Below are 19800 nucleotides of genomic sequence, written 5' to 3'. Positions count from 1 at the left end.
CATTCTGAGGCAGTGTAGCAACTGCCTCATGTACAGAGACATCCTTCTCCTCTTACCTCCCAACACTCAGATTTGTGAGAGATGCACTTATATCACCAAATTGGAAGATATGCACTCTCCAGCCAAGACCGGACTAGCTGGTGAAAAGAAGAAGGTCAACGCCTGCACCACACCACATGGAACACATAGCCCTTCAGAACACCCACTATCGCAGTTCTCACATAAAAACACAAACCACACATTCTCGGAGGCACTCAATAGAAATTTACCCAAACAGCAGTGACCTCCAAGACAGAAACACACTTGACCAACACAACACAGTACAAACCACAGGACACATAGCTCACCTCCACAGTGTGCCCCTCAACCTAAGCCCCTAAGGCTAAACACCTTGCCCAATACACTAATCATAGGTGACTCAATAGTAAGGCACACAGATGGCCCACTCACTAGGTTGAATAAGAAGAAGGTAACCAGTCAGCAGTCTATCAGGTGCCAGAATCCGACACCTAACACATGCACTCAGGTCACTCTACAACAAGTACAAGTATGACTCTGCCATTGTCCATGTGGGTGTGAATGACCTGAGATGCACCTCCCTGGACACATAAAAAGAGACATGGTGGAGCTCTTAGATTATGTGGCCCAGGCAGGTATCACACTAGCCCTGAGTAGTATCCTACCATCACCCAGAATGATACCGTAGTACAAACAAAAAATGATTGACTTCAACAACTGGCTAAGTTTCTGGTGTCATTCTAAGCGGATCCAGTATCTGTCTCTTGGGATGACATGATTGACAAACCTCAATGCTTTGCCATAGATGCCCTGCATCTGTCACCCATGTGTTTCTGGGTACTGGCTAAGGCCCTTGCCACGCTTACAGTGCCTTTTTTAGTTGGTGTTCCAAAGACCAAATTACCACTGTAACAGCTATAAATAAATGCAATCAGAGGGTCATGCTGCTCAAAGCTACAAGTCTAAATCTCAAGATACACTCACTCAAAGCACTTCTCAAAATGGCGAACATTGACATTTGTGCTGTAACAGAGACCTGGTTTAAAGCAGCAGAAACCACCCCTGCACTACCAGGCTATAACTCATTCCACACTTTTCAGCCCCAAAACAAGGACCGAAGCTCCAAATGTGGCAGTGTCTCCATATTCATAAAGGATATGCACACCTTCAGACTAGTAGCCCAGCATAATGCATCTGAGATACTTCAGGTACAACTAATATTGGGTAAGACTGCGATCCAGGTTATAGTCTGCTACAGGTCCCCAACCATGTCCCTAGACTCTCACTCCACATTCTTAAGCACCCTGGAGTCTGTCAAGGTCCAACCCAACACTCTCATACTAGGAGACTTCAACTACCCCTCCATCAGCTGGGAAAATTACTCAAGCACCAATGCACTTGCCCAGTGCTTCCTGGAATTCATCCTTTCCAATGCCCTGAACCAGCTCATTCTTACCCCCACTAGAGGAAGCAACATCCTTAACCTGGTTATTACTAACATGGGCAGCCATTGCTCTGCACCAATAGTCAATTCCTCCCTGGTTATATCTGACCAAAAACTAATCACCATGGAAATCCACATCTCACTCACACCCCCTGCAAAGGTATCCATCACGAAAAACTTCTCCAAAGCTGAATTTGGACTCCTAAAAACAAAGGTGGCTAACTTCACAGCACCCATGCCAATGGAAAATAGATGCATGAATGCCAAATCATTCATCAATGCACTGTATGAACACATACATAAATGCATGGAACTAGCCATACCCAACAGAACCAAGACATTCTTCTCCAAAAAAAGGAAGCCAGTCTGGTGGTCCCCTGCCATTAATAAACTTTACAACAGAAGGAAGCATTAATAAACTTTACAACAGAAGGAAGAAACTGCTGCAAAAAAAGGTGAAGTCCCAAGGCTGCAAAAGTTCCCTTATTAGCCTCAACAAAAAGTTGAGATCATTCATCAAAACCTCCAAAGCCAGCTATGAAGGCAGAATTGTGGCAGACACAAAAAACAACCACAAAGCCTTCTTTAGTTATATCAAGAATCTCCATGGCAATACCCAGATTTGCTCTGAGTTACTGCACAATGGTACCTCCTATACTGAGCCAACAGATATTGCCAACATACGGGACGACAGATTCAGTGCCAACTTTACCCCTCCCCCCAAAGGATCAATCTCAATACCAGAAGAATGCCAGGCACCCTGCATTACTGCAGCACAGGTTAAAGCTGCATTGTCTAAGGCCAAGAATACAGCTTCCATGGGACCCGAAAATATCCCTGGCTGTGTTCTACATGAATTAGAAAGTGAACTGGCACAACATCTGTGTGCTCTGTTCACTCACAGCCTCACCTCCGGCTTTGTCCCTACAGAATGGTACACTGCTACAGTCATCCCTCTCCATAAAGGTGGGGTGACTACAGACCCTGGGAATTATCTCCCCATTAGCCTGACGAGTCTGAGATGTAAGGCTATGGAGTACATCAACATGGACCTAATTAACAAGGATATAGGAAATCTCCAAACTCTAGATCCTACGCAATTTGGTTTTGTGAAAGGTAGATCATGCCTACTCAACCTGGTTGACTTCTTTGAGTCAGTCACCAGAGCAGTGGATGAAGGTAAGGCAGTTCATACAGCCTACCTTAATCTAGCCAAGGACTTTGATACCACTCCCCACTCAGGAATTATTGATAAACTCACCAAACTAGGAATCAACCCCTATATCATTAGGTGGGTTGCAAATTGGCTCACGGATAGAACACAGAGTGTGAAAGCAGCAGACTCCAATTCAGACTGCCAAACAGGCATGAGTGTAGTCCCACAGGATTTAGTCCTGGGTTCTCTCCTGTTTGGCATGTACTTCTCAGAAGTCCAGGTCAACACAGGGAGACTCTGGCTGAACAAATTCACAGATGACTGCAAGCTGGCAGCCGTTATTAACTCCCCAAGTGATGCAGATATCCTACAGAAAGGCCTCACTGAGACCAATGACTGGTGTTGAAACCATGGCCTTAAGTTTAATGCCAAAAAATGCGTTGTCATCCCATCTGGGAAAAAACTCAGTTTCCACTAATTATCACATCGATGGGAGCCCACTGGACACTGAAGGCGTTATAAGAGATCTGGAGACACAGGTTGACAGCAACCTCTCCTTCGACCACCACATTGCCACTGTAGCCAGAAAGTCCTTCTACGTGGCACATCTCATTACCAAGGGTTTTGCATCCAGGAGGAAAGAGGTTATCATTTCTCTCTACTCTTCCCTCATTAGACCAATCATAGAGTATAATGCCCCATTTGGCATGTATCTCACTAGACACCTGCAACAGCTGGTAATGCCACAAAAGTACCTTACAAATAGGATCCTAGGCCTTAAACACATGTCCTACATGGACAGAGTAAAAAACTCCAGCTATTCTCTGTCTCATATCGTCTACTAAGAGGCGAACTCTGCTTGACTTGCAAAGCCATGTCTGACCCAGCTCTGCTAGAAATGCTACATCTGAAGAAATCTCAATCACTCTGCACCACACGCTCCAGAGACCTCAATCTCATTGCCACAAACAACAGAACAGGCTGAAGGGACAGGTTCATAACCCAGAGACTGCCCATGCTCTGGAATAGACTTCCCATACATGTCAAGCAGAGCACCTCATTAGGCCTCTTCAAGAGAAATCTTGATAAGTGGATGGGAAATCGAAAATTCACCCCGGGGATCACTCCAGTGGCTCTACTTGATAGAGGCAGTGGGAACTAATGATGGCCGGCTCAATGCCAGGGCACTTCTATGGGCTAGGCTTGTAAAGGCCCCAGGGCCATTAGACTAGTACACACCTATGAACTGCCCCTGGTCAATTTCAAAAGAGGGGAGAACCACTGCTGCTTGGACCAGAAGGAAGTCACCACAATGACCTTTAAGGAACCCTTCTGAATCTTCAGACATATCCTGAAAGTCAGTGGAAAGGGTGGAAAGCATACAAGAACATTCCTGTCCAAGGTAATAAAATGGCATATGTCTTTTGGGTCTTCATGCATGAAGACCTGGAAGAGAATATTGCCAGTTGATCGATTAAATAGAAGGCAAAAAGGTCTACCTAAGGAATTCCCCACGGATGGTTCAAAATTTGGAAGACATTCCGATTCAGTTTCCATTCATAATGGTCTGTCATGGCTCTTTCAGCTTGTCTGCTACACAATTTTTCTGACAGAATGTAAGCCCTTAGAGCGAGACAGTGATTTAAATCTATATCCCATGCTAACATGGCTAGTCTGCACAGGGGGTAAGATATGGTTCTCTCTAGCATTTTTATGTACCACATCACTGGGTTATAGGTTCATATGTTCATAGGTTCATACTAGGCTATCTGCCCTAGGGCATTTATAAGTCTAGCCAGAATGTGTTTGGCTTTCGCCACCCATTTTAAATTTATTTTGCTATGCCCTTTTTCAAGGTTAGTATACTGTGCCTCTGTCTAACAGTGACACAGAAGTGATACCCAGGGTAAACCTACGATCTCCCATCCACTCATCAAGATTCCTCTTGAAGAGAGTCAATGAGGGACTCTGCCTAACCTGGACTGGGATTTTATTCCAGAGTGAAGGGAGCCTCTGGGTTATGAATCTGTCCCTCCAGCATGTCCTATTTATTTCAGTGCTGAGGTTCAAGTCTCTCGAGCGCGTAGCTCGATGGGATTTGGATTTTCTGAGGTGCAGCATGTCCATTAATTCCGGGTTGGACATGGCTTTATACGTCAGGCACAGATCGCCTCTGAACAGGCGGTATGCCACTGAGTAGAGTTGGAGTTTCTTTAACCGGGCAGCATATGGCATCGGTTTGAGCCCTTTGATCCTCTTGGTGAGGAACTTTTGGGGTCTTTCCAGTTGCTGCAGGTGTCTGGTAAGGTACATCCCAAAAGGGGCATTGTACTCAGTTATGGGCCTGATGAGGGATGAGTAAAGAGGCACGATGACCTCCCCTGATCTAGATGTGAATCCCTTCATGATTAGGTGGGCTATATAAAATGTTTTTCTAACCACTTTGGCCACGTGGTTGTCAAATGAGAGATTGCTATCAACTTGGGTCCCCAGGTCCCTAATTACTTCTTCTGTACTTAATGGATTACCACCTATGTGGTAATTTGTGGGCACTTTGTTTTTGCCAAAGGAGATGACTATACACTTTTGGCATTTAGCTTGAGGCCATGGCTCTGGCACCAGTTGTCTGTTTCTATGAGGCCCTTTTGGAGGATGCTTGTGTCAGTTGGAGAGTCGATTATGGCGCCCAGTTTGCAGTCATCTGCGAACTTGGTCAGCCACAGTCCTTCCATGTTGGCCTGTACCTCCGAGAAATATATACCGAACAAGAGAGGTCCCAGGACTGAGCCTTGTGGGACACCACTTGTAACTGGTTTGGAGTCTCACATGGCTCCAGCAATTCTAACCATGTGGGTTCTGTCCTTGAGCCAGTTTACAATCCATCTAGTGACATAGGGGTTTATATTTAAGCTGGTGAGCTTATCTATAATGCCCGGTGGGGTATTGTATCAAGGCTTTGCAGGTCCAGGTAGGCTGTGTGGACCACCTTCCCCTCATCAATGGCCTTGGTGACTGTTTCAAAGAAATCAACCAGGTTTAAGAGGCAGGATCTGCCCTTAACAAAGCTGAACTGGGTAGGATCCAGTGTCTGTAGGTCCCCAATATCTTTATTTATGAGGTCCATGATGATCCTTTCCATAGCTTTGCAGACCAAGCTAGTCAGGCTTATGGGGTGATAGTTTCCAGGATCCGTTGAGGCACCACCTTTAAGGACAGGGACCACTGTTGCTGTACGCCATTCTTTGGGCACATATCCTGTAGAAAGGCTGAGATTGAACAGTAGTTTTATGTTTGGGTTTAGCTCTTCTTGGAGTTCATGTAGGATGCAGCCCGGGACACCGTCTGGTCTCATTGATGCTGTGTTTTTTGCTTTGGAGAGGGCGGCTCTTACCTGAGCATCTGAGATGTCAGGGGGGCAGCACTCTGCTGGTTAAGATATTTGCCCTTTTGGTGGGGAGGGGGGGGAGAAGTTTGCGCTGAACTTGTCAGCTAGGATGTTGGCAATGTCTGTGGGTTCAGTGTTTTTTTTGTCATTTTGGACTAATTCTGAGCATATCTGGGAATTACCACCCAGGTTCCTAACATAACTAAAGAAAGTCTTGTGATTATCCTTAGTGTCCTGTGCAATTTTTCTCTCGAATTTGGCCTTAGACAATTTTATGAGTGCCCGTAGTTTTTTGCTAATACTGATCAGTGATGCCTTCCCTTTTTGTGATTTTGCTCTATCATTTAGTAGCTTCCTCCTTCTATTGTATAGTTTGTTTATGGCTGGGGTCCACCAGACAGGACGTCTGCCTTTGGAGGATTGGGTCTTGGTTTTATTTGGGATCGCATGATCCATGCATTCCTGAAGGTGTTCATAGAATGCGTTTATAAAGGATTCTGTGGTCTGGGCCGTATTTTCCACAGGCCCGGGGGCTTTGAAGGATTCCACCTCGGTTTTGAGGAGTGTGAAATTTGCTTTAGAGAAGTTTTTCACTGTGGTTTTCTGGGCAAGGGGTGGGGTCGGGATGTGAATATCCAGTGAGATTAGTTTATGGTCTGATCTTACCAGTGAGGGATACACTTCTGGTCTGGAGCATAGAGTCCCCATGTTGGTGATGATCAGGTCCAGTATGTTTTCCCCTCTTGTGGGAGTGGTAACAAGTTGTTCCATAGCATTTGTGTTTATAAATTCTAGGAACCTTTGGGCTAGGGTGTTGGAGCTAGAGTAATGCTCCCAGTCTATGTTTGGGTAGTTGAAGTTGCCCAATATAATGGTGTTTGGAGAGACCTTCATATTTTCCAGTGTTCTCAGAAAGGCCAAGTGGGGTTCCTGGGTTTGGGAGGGTGGTCTGTAGCAGGCTATAAACTGGAAGGCAGTTTTACCCACTGTTAGTTGCATATGGATAGTCTCTGATGCTTCGTGCTTTGCCACCAACCTGGAGGTGTGGGTATCTTTGATGAATATCGATACTCCCCCTCCTTTTGTGGTTCAGTCCAAGTTTTGGGGCCAAAAAGCATGGTATGAGGTATAACCTGGTAGTGCTGGGGTGCTCTCAGGAGCTCTGAACCAGGTTTCTGTTATAGCACAGATATCGATGTTCTCCATGCTAAGGAGAGTTTCCAGTGCATGCATCTTGAGGTTTAGACTTCTGGCGTTGAGTAGCATTGCTCTTAGTTTCTTATCCCTTGTGATACCTATGGAGGTGGGTTTGTCTTTTGAGCCTTGCCTAAAAAAGGCACTATGGAGGGTAGCAAGAGCCTTTGCCAATATCCAAAAGCCCAGGGGTGACAGGTGCAAGCCGTCCCTAGCGAAGCATCGTGGCTTGTCGAGCATATCATCTCAAGCTGACAGGCATTGGATCCCCTTTGAATGACACCATTACTTAAGCCAGTTGTTGAAATTGATCATCTTATCTTCATATTGTGGTATCATTCCTTGTGAGGGTAAGATGCTACTCAAGGTCAGGGTCATACCAGCCTGGGCTACATGCTCAGAGAGCTCCTTTATGTCTCTTTTCATGTAGTCCAGGGAGGTACGTCTCAGGTCATTCACACCAGCATGGACAATGACTGAGTCATATTTGTACTTGCCTTGGAGTGACTTGAGTGCTTGTGTTATGTGGCGGATCCTAGCGCCCGACAGGCTGCTCACCGTGACCCTCTCCTTGTTCAGCCTGGTGAGCGGGACATCAGTGTGCCTGACGATAGATTCACCTATTACAAGTGTATCAGGTGTGTTGTTTAGTCTTAAGGGCTGTGACTGTTCGGCACACTGGCTTTGTGAGATATGTGTTGCACGTGTTTTGTTTTGGGGTAGCGGTTGCTTGGGTGTCTGCTTTGGAGGTCTCTGCTGCTTAGGCAGATCTTTATTTAGAGCCTCTGAGTATGTTTTTGTGTGATTATGTGTTTGGTTTGCTGTCGTGGTAGGTCTATGTGAGACTGGAATTGTAGTGAGTGTGGTTTCCTTCTCCTCCTGACTGGTTATGCCAGTACTGAGTTGAGAGAGCTTAGCCTCCAGTTTGCCTATATGGTTGCATCTCTCACATGGGTTGGAATTTGTTGGGAGGAAGAGAGGGTTGTCTGTGTACATGAGGCAGTTGTAACATTGCCTCAAGATTCCCAGATTCACCAGCTGGACTGTAGAGGAGATTGACAACTGACCTTTGGACATGCTAGAATAATATTGGGAATTCCTGAATAATTGAAAACAAGGGCCAGTGGGGAGTGAGGGTGTAGTGCTTTTAATTTTTAGTGCTGACTTATATAATTGCTTTAACGCGCAAGTGCCAGGTAACTTAAGTGCAATGTGTTACAGGTAACTTAAATGCAAAAATGACAAACAGTAACTTTCTTTCAAGTGAAACAAGGAAATAAGTACAGTAAGCAATGCAGATATCACTAGTGATCCACAGAAGCACTGAGAAGCCGCGTATTAGGTGGATTTAGCGTTCCAGGGAAATAACAAGCAAACAAACAACAAGCATATAAACAAAGCTAGATTCAGCAGGCCTGGATCTAGTCTATGCTACAGCAAACAAGGTGTACCAATTTCAGTAAGATACAGTTCAAATATTCAGGCACTATAAACCTTTAACCGGAAATTCCCAGCTCAGAAGGGCAGAGTCCAGCCTCTTCTCCCACAAGAGTGCAGACCACGAACCTTCTTAATGTAAAATAACTGGCCTGAAGCCCAAGTGCCTAAACCAGAACTAATACACTTTAAGAATAATAGACACTGGGCTCTCAATCAGCAGTTCCCAACTCAGAAGGATGAAAGCTACCTGTTCTGCCATCACAGTGCATGCCACAAACCTTCCTAATGTAAAACAACTGGTCTGAAGCCCAAGTGCTTAATCCAAAAGACTTAGAATGATAGCTACACTTTAATCAAGTTACTATCAAGCAGTAATAAATACAATTGAATACTTCAGAGAATGCCTGGATTAGTGCTCAAGTTACACAAACAAAGCTAGATCCAGCAGGCCCGAATCCAGTCTATGCCACAGCAAACAAGGCGCACCAACTTCAGTAAGAAGCAGTTCAGATATGCATGCACTATAAGCCTTTAACCAGAAATTCCCAGTTCAGAAGGGCAGAGTCCAGCCTCTCCTCCCACAAGAGTGCAGACCACGAACCCTCTTAATGTAAAATAACTGGCCTGAAAGCCCAAGTGCTTAAACCAGAATTAATACACTTTTAGAATAACAGACACTGAGCCCTCAATCAGGTGTCTGTAACTATTTGGAGAGGTCCTGGGACAACAGTTGATTCAGAAAGTTAAGAGCCTTTATAACAGCATGCATTATTTTATGTATCTGTAGTTTGGCCTGTATTTCTTCTCTCAAAGACTTTGCACTCTTGTAAATGACTCCTTTGGAGCAGGATAAAATGGGAGACCTAGATTCTATGAAATCTGATGTCAGTACCAAGTGGTTTTCCTTTTCACAAATCTCATAACTAGGATTTGAAACAATAATCAGTATTGCTACTGGGACCAAACAGATTTCAGATACCATTGTATTTTTCTTGTGTGAAGTACCATAACAGGTATCATGAGAATCATGGAAGCCATGAGACTGAAAATCCTGAGGTATTCCCTCATTGTAACAGAAATCTGAGTCGAAACCCCCTAGAATCAATCTAAATATATTTCTATTTTGTTCTTGAAGAAGAAAAGCTCATTCTACTGATGTGTATAGCAGGCAGCCCAGAAAAGCAATCCTTCAGATCATATAAGTTGTATGTATATTGAGCATGTGCCCTTTAACAATGTGAGTTTTTGGTGTTATGATTTTTTTTGATACACTGGTTAAACCCAATAATGTTACTAAGTGATGGTTTTATATCAGTTTAGTGCTATGTTATGATGGGTCTAGATTATATATTTGAAGCTTCAAAATTTTGAACCTCATATGTTCGACAACATATGAGCGAAACTTGAAACCTCGAATATATAATACAAAAGTAAAAAAAAAATTTACCTTAACGCTCTGAGCAGGAGGGGCAAGCCCCCCTGCACCCCCCACCTCCTACTTAAATATATCAACTCTGAGACTGCACTTCAGTGCAGAAAAGGGAAATTTTCCCATTCTGCGTGTACAGAGCCGTTGCCTTTCACCTTCAATCTTTTCAAAGTTTGATCATATGGTGTCAGCCATATGACATTTGAACTTTGAAACGTTCGGCAATTTAATACGGACCAGTTATGATAACTTGTTCTATACAACTCCATATACACTGTATTACTGTGGTTCTCAATCAGTATATCTCCTTTTAACCTACTTTCAGCTTACAGTCATAACCTTTGTTACCATCTTTCTATTCTTACACTTTCCCCATATTCTCTTGCTCTGACTCACTGGGGTCCTCCCTCCATTTCTTTTTATAATAAGTATTGACTATATTGCCTCAAAATAATATGACAGTTTAGTAGAGTTTTTTTTTTTTTCATTTCCTTTCAGAGCCTCTGGTCACTATATTCGACACATATAATGCTGAGGGTATGCCACAAGGGCCAACTCTTAATTTTTTCACTGAGAAATTTGTCTTTGTACAATGTAAGCACATTTAACTTGAAGAGCCTTACTGTGTACTAACATCATCTAGTCAAACACCTACTTGACTGTGCTGGAAATTAGTTTTTAACATTCCTCCTCCTCTCTGACAGAGTCATCCTTGTACTCTAAGGACCATTTACTAAGCTGGCCACTGTCCTTTCTCCTGACCAGTAGAATACGCTGTATATGCCTGTTACTTAGACATCCCGACTAACAGGTTTTTGCATTCAGGAAATGAAAGAAAATATGTTCGACTTGGTATCTCTCTGCTAATTGCTTTTTATTGCCTCTAAACTGATTAATCTCTGGTATACATTGACCTGACTAGACCTGTCTAAAGCCTTCAACACAGTTTGTCACAGCAAACTACTACTTCAATTGTCCTCATTATGTCTCTTTCAGCACACTCATTTGCACATCTAAAAATGTCACCCTTTACCCTCCCCTTCCCTCTTCACTCAATCTCTCAAACCTGTTATAACATGCTTAACTACCTCACTTCATCTGTACTCCAAATACATATCCAACTGACTTAGACCTAGCTTCCTCTCACTACCACATATACTACTCACTCAGTCTCCTCTATCTTCCCCTTCCATCCCATTAGCCCTTCTACTATGTTCCACCTTCATGTGGAGCTTCTGCTTTATATTTGCTTGGGTTTAGTGCAATATTTGTACATAAGATTTAGGTACATGAGTTTAGAACAGTATCTCTTTGAGCTTAGTACTATCTACCCTACTTTTATTCCTAGCCTTCATCTAGATATTGGTATATCTGTTCATTGCTATGTTTCATATTGTATGCATAGCTAATGTTTGCTGCAGTATGTATTATTAGCTATTGTATGCATATTCAATTGTTCTTCATGTACTCTGCTGCTCATGTAATGTTCTGTGGAGCTTTCCTCTCCGGGCCTCCACAGAAAAAGGACTTGTGTCCACTTGGAATTTCCTGGTAAACAAATGTAAATAAATAAATAAATCAATAATAATAAATAAAAATGTGGCACACCTTCAAAAAAAATATTAAGGAAGCTTTAACAGCAACAGAAACATGGATTTGTAATTCACAATGCATGCAGAGCCTTAAAAAGAAAACAAACTACTATTTTTTTTCCAAAAATCCCTCTCCCATGAAAAAACAAAATTTAATGTCCTCTCTCATGATAATCCAACTACTGAAGTCACTTCTCATAGTAAATTATTAGGTATGATAGTGGATGATAATCTTAAATTTGACCTGCATATACAAAATTGCAAAAGAAAAATTCATCAAAATCCAGGGATACTTTATAGAGTCAAAACACTTCTTTATGGTGCTCCTATACTTACTAACCTTCAGACATCTAAATATCAAAACATGAGCAATTCTATAACAGCATTGCTAAATTTAAAGCAAATACTCCTTTCAGAACCCACCTCTGTCTAGCACTAAAATCCTAAACTGGTTTGAGCTACCAAATTTAGAAGTTATGTACATACCATAACGTTCCATGTTAGTTGTCTTCTCTCGCCTTCTTTCTTGCTGGATGGGTTCGGAGCCGATCCTCGGCTCCGACTCGGCACTTGCTAAGCTCGAGAACTCATTTTACCAGCTCGAGGCAACCCTATATCCCATGATGCAAGACGTGACTACCTCAGATCTCGTTTGGTAGCTAGAAGAAAACCCTGCCAAAAACACTTCTTCCCAAGGAAGAAGATTACTAAATGTAGGAGAAACTAGGCCAATAGCCGCTAAATAGAAGTTATGTCCTTACCATAACGTTCCATGTGGAGTGTTCATCTCGCCTTTGTTCTTACACATGGGTTCGGAGCCGATCCTCGGCTCTGTGCCGGCCTCTTGCAAGCCCTGCATCGAGAAGAAGCTCGAGACAATCTAATACCCACAATCCCCCTCTGCCTTTACCTCAGATCTAGTTTGCAAGCAAACCAATCTACAGAATAGCACATTCATGCTTACATCAGATATGTACAGAAAGAATCTACACATAACTATATATATATAAGCCAAACAGACACATATAAATATATATATATGCCAACTATGTACACAATATTGCAACAGTAGCAGAATGCTCCTGGCCAGGCATCAAAGAACGTTCTTCCTAAGGGTGGGAGGGTGGGACTGTAAGAACAGATGAACACTCCACATGGAACGTTATGGTAAGGACATAACTTCTATATGTGATAGTGTTCAATCGCTGTTTGTTCTTACAAGCTCCTTGTTCCTGAGGAACTCACGGAGGCGTTCTTGAGCACAGTGGAACCAAAGGTTGCCCTGTCCCTAGAAACCTTGTCTACCTTATAATGAGAAATGAATGTATGTGGCTTAGACCAAGTAGCAGCTGCAAATAGCGTCCAGTGGCGGCTGCATGAGCCAAAGATGTAGACACTGACCTTGTGGAATGTCCTTTGGGTTTGTGTAAAAGGGTTTGATTTGAAGAATCGTAGATATAGATTATACAATCCGTTAACCATTTAGAAAGAGTTCTTTTGGTAACTGCAAGTCCTTTCCTGCTATCAGCAAAAGCCACAAAGAGTTGATCTGTTTTTCTGTGATCTTTTGTTCTGTCCAAGTAAAATCTTAGCTGTCTGTGAACATCTAATTTGTGTAACATATATTCCATTTTGTTGGAGTGGTTTTTGAAGAAAGTGGGTAATTCAATGGACTGATTAATATTGTTAATAGAACACACTTTAGGGAGGAAGGATGAATTGGTTCGAAGAGAAACTCTGTCAGAGTGAAAGATCAAATAAGGGTGCTTGATGGAGAGAGCCTGAAGTTCAGATACTAGCGGAAGTAATGGCTACCAGAAGAGAGTTTTCCAGGATAAAAATTTTAATGGGCAAGAAGAGGCAGGTTCAAAGGGGCAACATTAATTTAGATAACAATAAGTTTAGACTCCAAGGTGACGTAGGAGATCTGACGGTGGTCTAATATGAAAAACTCCTTTTAAAAGGCTTTACAAAGTCTATGAGCCATAACAGGAGCTCCACATTCTTCCACATGGAAATTGAAATGGCAGCCAATTGAACTCTTAGTGTAGCAGGAGAAGCACCCTGATGGAATATGTCCGTTAAGAACTCTAATATCTTATTCAAAGGAGTTATAAAAGGATCCACATGGTGTGTATTCCCAGAATACAAATCGCTTCCATTTGCTAGCATATGTTTTAGTAGTGGAAGCTTTATGAGCCACCAATATATCCTGGACTGCTGGTGACAAAAGATCAGACCTGGCTAAGTTGGGAATTGGAGCAGCCAAGCTACTAGATGGAGGGACAGGAGGCGGGATGGGGAACCCCTGACGAGTGAGTCAATAGGTCTGGCTCTGGGTCCAGAATCCAGGGTCCCCAATGCAGTGTATCTTCAGGAAGGGAAACCAAATTTGACGAGGCCAGAATGGGGCAATGAGGATTATAGTCCTGTGTAGGTTCCTGGCTTTCTGGAGAAACTTTGATATCAGAGGAAATGCGTACAGGAGTCGGGGCCAATCGTAAACCAGTGCGTCCCTGGGGACTTCCCCTGGAGGGGGTAATAGGGCAAAGTAGCTCCTGCATTTGGCATTCATTGGAGACGCAAACAGATTGCAGGAAGGCTGGCCCCGAAAAAATCCTTTTCGCCACTGACTGTTTTAGGGACCACCTGCGGTAACAGAATTGCTCTGCTCAGCCTGTCGGCTATGGCGTTGGATGACCCGGGATGTGCGTTGCTATTAGAAAGCGACCCGTGGACTCCGCCCACTGCCAAATTCTCATGGCCTCTCTGCATAGCTGATAGGACTTGGTTCCCCCTTGCTTGTTTATGTACCAGACTACCGACATGTTGTCCGTCTGAACTGCAATAGTCCCTAGAGGAAGAAGGGGAGCAAAGTGTTGCAACGCTAGAAACACTGCCCTCAACTCTAGAACATTGATGTGCAGATTGTACTCCAAATTGGTCCATTCGCCTTGGACTGTCTGTCCCTGAAAGATGCCCCCACCCTATCAGGGAAGCGTCCGTGGTCACGTGGGTAGCACAAACGGTCTCCCCTGGAAAGGTTGCGTTTGAAGCCACCAGTTTAGATCTGTTTTGCATGTCTTTGTTATAAGAATCTCGTGTGTTAGAGGTAGTTGTTGAACGACCATTGTGCAAACAGCAGCCACTGTAGGACTCTCATATGCAGCCTTCCCAGGGAATTGCAATAAGGAGGCTGACATGAGGCCCAACACCTTCAGTACTAGTTTTGCAGGAGATTTCCTTGACAAGAGTAGAATATGAGTTTGAAGTGATAATATCCTTTCTGGGAAGCCTCAGAATCAACTGACGTGTGTTTAATTCTGCTCCTATGAACAAGATATTTTGTGATGGCTGAAGTAAGGATTTTCCGAAGTTCTGAAATCCCTAGGTGAACACACAGTTGAAGAACAAAGTCTCTGGCCTGTAGTAGTTGGCCGGGTGGTGGCAGAAAGGAGCCAGTCGTCCAGATACGGAAACACCTGGAATCCTGGCGTCTCAAGTGAGGCGCTACCACTGCCATGCATTTGGTGAAGACCCTGGGGCTGAGGTCAGACCAAAGGGCAGGGCTCGAAATTGAAAGTGACTGGCCCCAGCCGGGCGCAGATAATCTCTGGATGCCCTGGCCATTTTGATGTGGTAGTATGCATCCTCTAGATCTATTGGGAACATCCACTCGTCCTTCTGTAAGAATGGAAGGATCGATTGTAGCGTGACCATTGAACTTTTCTTTCCTGATGAAGGTATTGAGGTAGCTTAGGTCCAGAATGGGCCTCCAGTCCCCTGTTTTCTTTGGAACTAAAAAGAACCTTGAGTAAGTCCCGAATCCTTGCTGGTCCGCTGGGACTGGTTGGATGACTTTTTTCTAGCAGCTTTGAAATTTCTATAGCTGCTGGCTCTACATCTGGGAGTCTTTTCTTTGGGATGGGATGAGATAGAAAGGGTATGTTGTAACCTCTGGTAACCACGCTTTTACCCACTTGTCTGTAGTTATATTTTGCCAGGCCTGAGGTTATAAAGCTAAGCGACCCCGACTGCCTCCAGAGCAGGACAGTTGGGCCTCCTCTCAGGAGTGCTGGAAAGGTTTACCAGGAGTGTCTCCCTGTCACCTTGATGTTGCGGACCCCTCTGCCACCAGGGCGTCTTCCACCTCTGCCCCTCCTCTGCCTCTAGAGGGGCATCACCCTGTGTGCCTGGGAAAGATCCTTGGGGTTTTGAAACCACATTTTCCCCACGTTGCCCTTTGGGTGCGGTCTGGTTGGGGTGGAAAACGGACTCCGACAGCAGACAGAGTCTTTCCCTCCTGTTCACACCGGGTAAGGGTCTCCTTCACTTTGGGGCCAAAGAGAGTGGCACCGTCAAATGGGGCGTTAGTAAAGGAAGACTTGAAGGCTTCCGCAAAGGAACATAAGCGCATCCAGGATTGTCTGCGAAGAGCAATCGCTGAAGCTGCTGCCCTACTCGAACCTTGCTGCATAGGAAATCAGCCTCATGGACGAGTTAACAATGGATGTAAGGGTATTAAGTTGCTGTCACTTTTCTGAGACAGCATCTGTAGTACCCAGGAGGGTATCACCCAACACTTTGACTAGATCCCTCAGTAGACGTGTAAAATGGGGCAAATAGTTCAGGGATCGCATGGAAAAACAGCAACTGAACTAAAATGCGCTTCCGTATCTATCCATCGTCCTAGAATCTTTATTAGGAGGATGGACAGGCGAAGACTCCGACATCTCCATTTGGCTGCTGCCAGCGTCTACTGGAACTCCTTTTGTAAGGTAGGACTTGTCCTGAGGTGCCGTGATGTATTTATTAGGTTTCCTTGGAACTGGTTCCACTGTGTCAGGAGCCTCCATCTTCGAGCAATTAGTTCCATTAGTTCGGGCGGAGTGACCCAGGAGGAGGAAGGGCGAGCACCAAATGCCTTCAGCAGAACTGACTCATCCTCAGAAGGGGAAGGGACTGCCAGTTACCTCTGCTTCAGGATCTCCAATATGTCAAAAGAGACATCTTCGAAGGTGACTTAGGGACCCCTCTGACTCATCTAAGTCAGTATCAGATGTCAAGGATTCCTGTGGAGAATCCAAGTGTCTCCTCTTACACAATCTCTTCCTAGGGACTTCTTCGGGAGCATCCGAAGAAGCCTCGAGGAAGAGGAGGCACCTCCAGGGGTGGCTGAGACACTGGTGCCCGGCGCTTGGATGTGGCCGTGGGTGCAGATGAAGATAACGGCCCTTTATGGGGAGGAGAGGTTGCTTCCACTGATGTGGTTGTCTGGGTAGACAACACCTTCCTCATCAGGCCTAACGCCCGGGTCCCGGATCAAGAGTCCCGGTTCGAGGAAATGGGAAGAATCCCGGGGCACGAAGGCATCGACCCGAGGCGGCGAATCGATCCGCCGAGGCCCGAGGAGAGTCGGAACCGAACGTCGGTTCGACTCGCCCGGAACCAAGGACAGACCGTGCCGAGACTCCGGTATCGGGTCCGGAGTCGGTGAGGAACAGACCGAGAAAGGCGGTTCTGGACCGAGGGCTCCACAATCAGTAGATCAGCCTCTTCCGGCTCCGAGACTGAATCGGTCTCGGAGGAGGAATGGATGGAGATACAGGGAGGCCTTCAAGTTTCGACACCAACTGGGTGGAAACCAAAATAAGTTTGAGAGGGCGAATGCTCCAATAACTTCTGCACCACGATCCACATCGATATCCGAAAGTTTGGAGGAAGAACGGGTCGAAGGAACGAAGACGGAGCCGACGTCAATAAGGTCGAAGGAGGGAGCTCCATCACGGTTCCAAGACTCGAGGCTCAGGAACCGATACCAGTTGAACACTCGGCCCGAAGTCTGTGGAACCGGTGATCTAACCTTTGTTGAAGAGCTCGGAGCCGATGACTTGGGCTCCGGCGTCTTCGATTCCTTAGAGGACTTGATGCCTGGTCAGAAGCATCCAGAGCCTCTTGGAAAGAAGGTTTCAATAGACCTCTGTCCATTAGTTTCCTGCCTATCTGTCATGACCCTCCCACTAAAAGAGTGACAGATGGAGCAGTCCTCTTAAAGTGGAGAGGGCCAAGGCAGTAGGCAGGAACTATGGTTGTCAGTGACTGACATTTTCTGGCCACACTGACAACGCTTGAAACCTGACTTCACCTTCTCAGACATTATAGGAAAGACACAAATCCAGTAATACAGTCAAATCCGTTAAAGTTTGTCAAATCCGATAAAATTGTCAAATCCGTATTAAAGTTTCCTCAACTAGGTAAATGTATGAAGGGTGTAGGCCCGAAAAATATTTAACCGATAAAATTAGTTAACGGTACCAATAACTCAACGAGACCACAACACAATCATACAGATAATACTGAAAACATCAAATAGAAATAGAATCCTAATAAAATATAACAAAATAAAGTTATATCTTAGCTTAGACTCTCGAGCTAGCTCCCAACGATGCGTATGCAGCAGCGGCAAACTAGATCTGAGGTAAAGGCAGAGGGGGATTGTGGGTATTAGATTGTCTCGAGCTTCTTCTCGATGCAGAGCTTGCAAGAGGCCGGCACGGAGCCGAGGATCGGCTCCGAACCCATGTGTAAGAACAAACGGCGAGATTGAACACTATCACATCAATAATGACTCTTCCTTCTGGGAACTCTTGGAAAGAGTGACAACACCCCCAAAAAAAAGGTACAACCTCAAGATCAGTCCAGGCCATGGGGAAGGAGGGAGGGATGCAAGAAAGAAGGCGAGAGAAGACAACTAACATGGAATGTTATGGTATGTACATAACTTCTAAATGTTAAGTTGTCAAACTCGCCTTCATTCTTGCTGGATGGGACCGCGTCCCTAGCACCTCTATCCTGGGTGGCTCAATGGAACAGACTCTTGAGAACTGTGGAACCAAACCTAGCCCTGTCCCTGGAGGCCAAGTCCAATTTCTAATGAGAGACAAAGGTGTGAGGAGTGGCCCAAGTGGCTGCTGCGCAAATGGTGTCAATAGGCAGCTTATCCTGAAAAGCTGTGGATGTGGACAGGCTCCTGATAGAATATGCTTTTGGTTTTGAGGACAGTTGCTTGCCTCTAAGAAGATACACATAAGAAATCTATAATTTCTTATGTGTATCTTCTTAGAGGCAAGCAACTGTCCTCAAAACATCTGGATAAGGTCACTTTAGAGACTGGGAGACCTTTTCTGTTCTGTGCATAAGAAAGAAATAGTTGATCAGATTTTCTGAATTGTTTAGTTCTGTCCAAATAATATCTGAGTTGACGATGGACATCCAAGCAATGAAGTTTTTGTTCAGCTTTGTCCGAATAATTAGGGAAAAAAACTGGCAAATCAATAGATTGGTTAATATTCGTCTGGGAAGCAACTTTGGGCAAAAAAGATGGATTCGTTCTTAAAGATACCCTATCTTTGTGAAAAACCAAGTATGGGGAACGGACAGAGAGGGCCTGAAGTTCAGAAACCCTTCTAGCTGAAGTAACAGCAACCAAGAAAATTGTTTTCCAGGAAAGAAACTTTAACGAGCATGTAGCAGCCGGTTCGAAGGGGGGTAGAATCAAGGATGCCAGCATTAAATTAAAATCCCATTGCGGAGGAGGATCTCTGATTGGAGGCTTCAGGAGAAAGATACCTCTCAGAAAGGCTTTGCAAAGCTTGTGGGACATTATGTTTTGATCCGCTAAACCAACATGAAAATTAGAGATTGCTGCCAATTGGACTTTAACTGTAGAAGAAGAAGAACCCGATTAAAAAATCTCTGCTAAGAAGTCCAAAACTGAATGCACTGGAGCAGTAAAGGGATCTATGTGTTTAGACTTTGCCCAGAAAGAAAAACGTTTCCACTTACTATCATAAATCTTTCTGGTGGAGGACTTTAGGGAAGCTACTATGATATTTCTAACGGGGTTAGAGATCATAGGAAGCCTGGCTAAGGAAGGAAGTGGAGCAACCAAGCAGTGAGGTTGAGAGAATGAATGGCCCGGTGCGGTTGACCCGACTGGTGGGTCAGAAGATCTGGAACTGGATCCAGATGCCAAGGCTGCACCAGGAGATGACGATGCAGGGACGGAAACCAAATTTGTCGAGGCCAGTAAGGGGCAATGAGGATCAACTTGGCTCTCAATACGGTAGCTTTCTGAATAAC

The sequence above is a fragment of the Protopterus annectens genome, chromosome 9.part0 (genome assembly GCF_019279795.1).
Source record: "Protopterus annectens isolate FY-2018-M chromosome 9.part0, PAN1.0, whole genome shotgun sequence".
Classification (NCBI taxonomy): Eukaryota; Metazoa; Chordata; order Ceratodontiformes; family Protopteridae; genus Protopterus; species Protopterus annectens.
The sequence above is the reverse complement of the archived record's forward strand: the minus strand, read 5'-3'. Positions refer to the sequence as shown.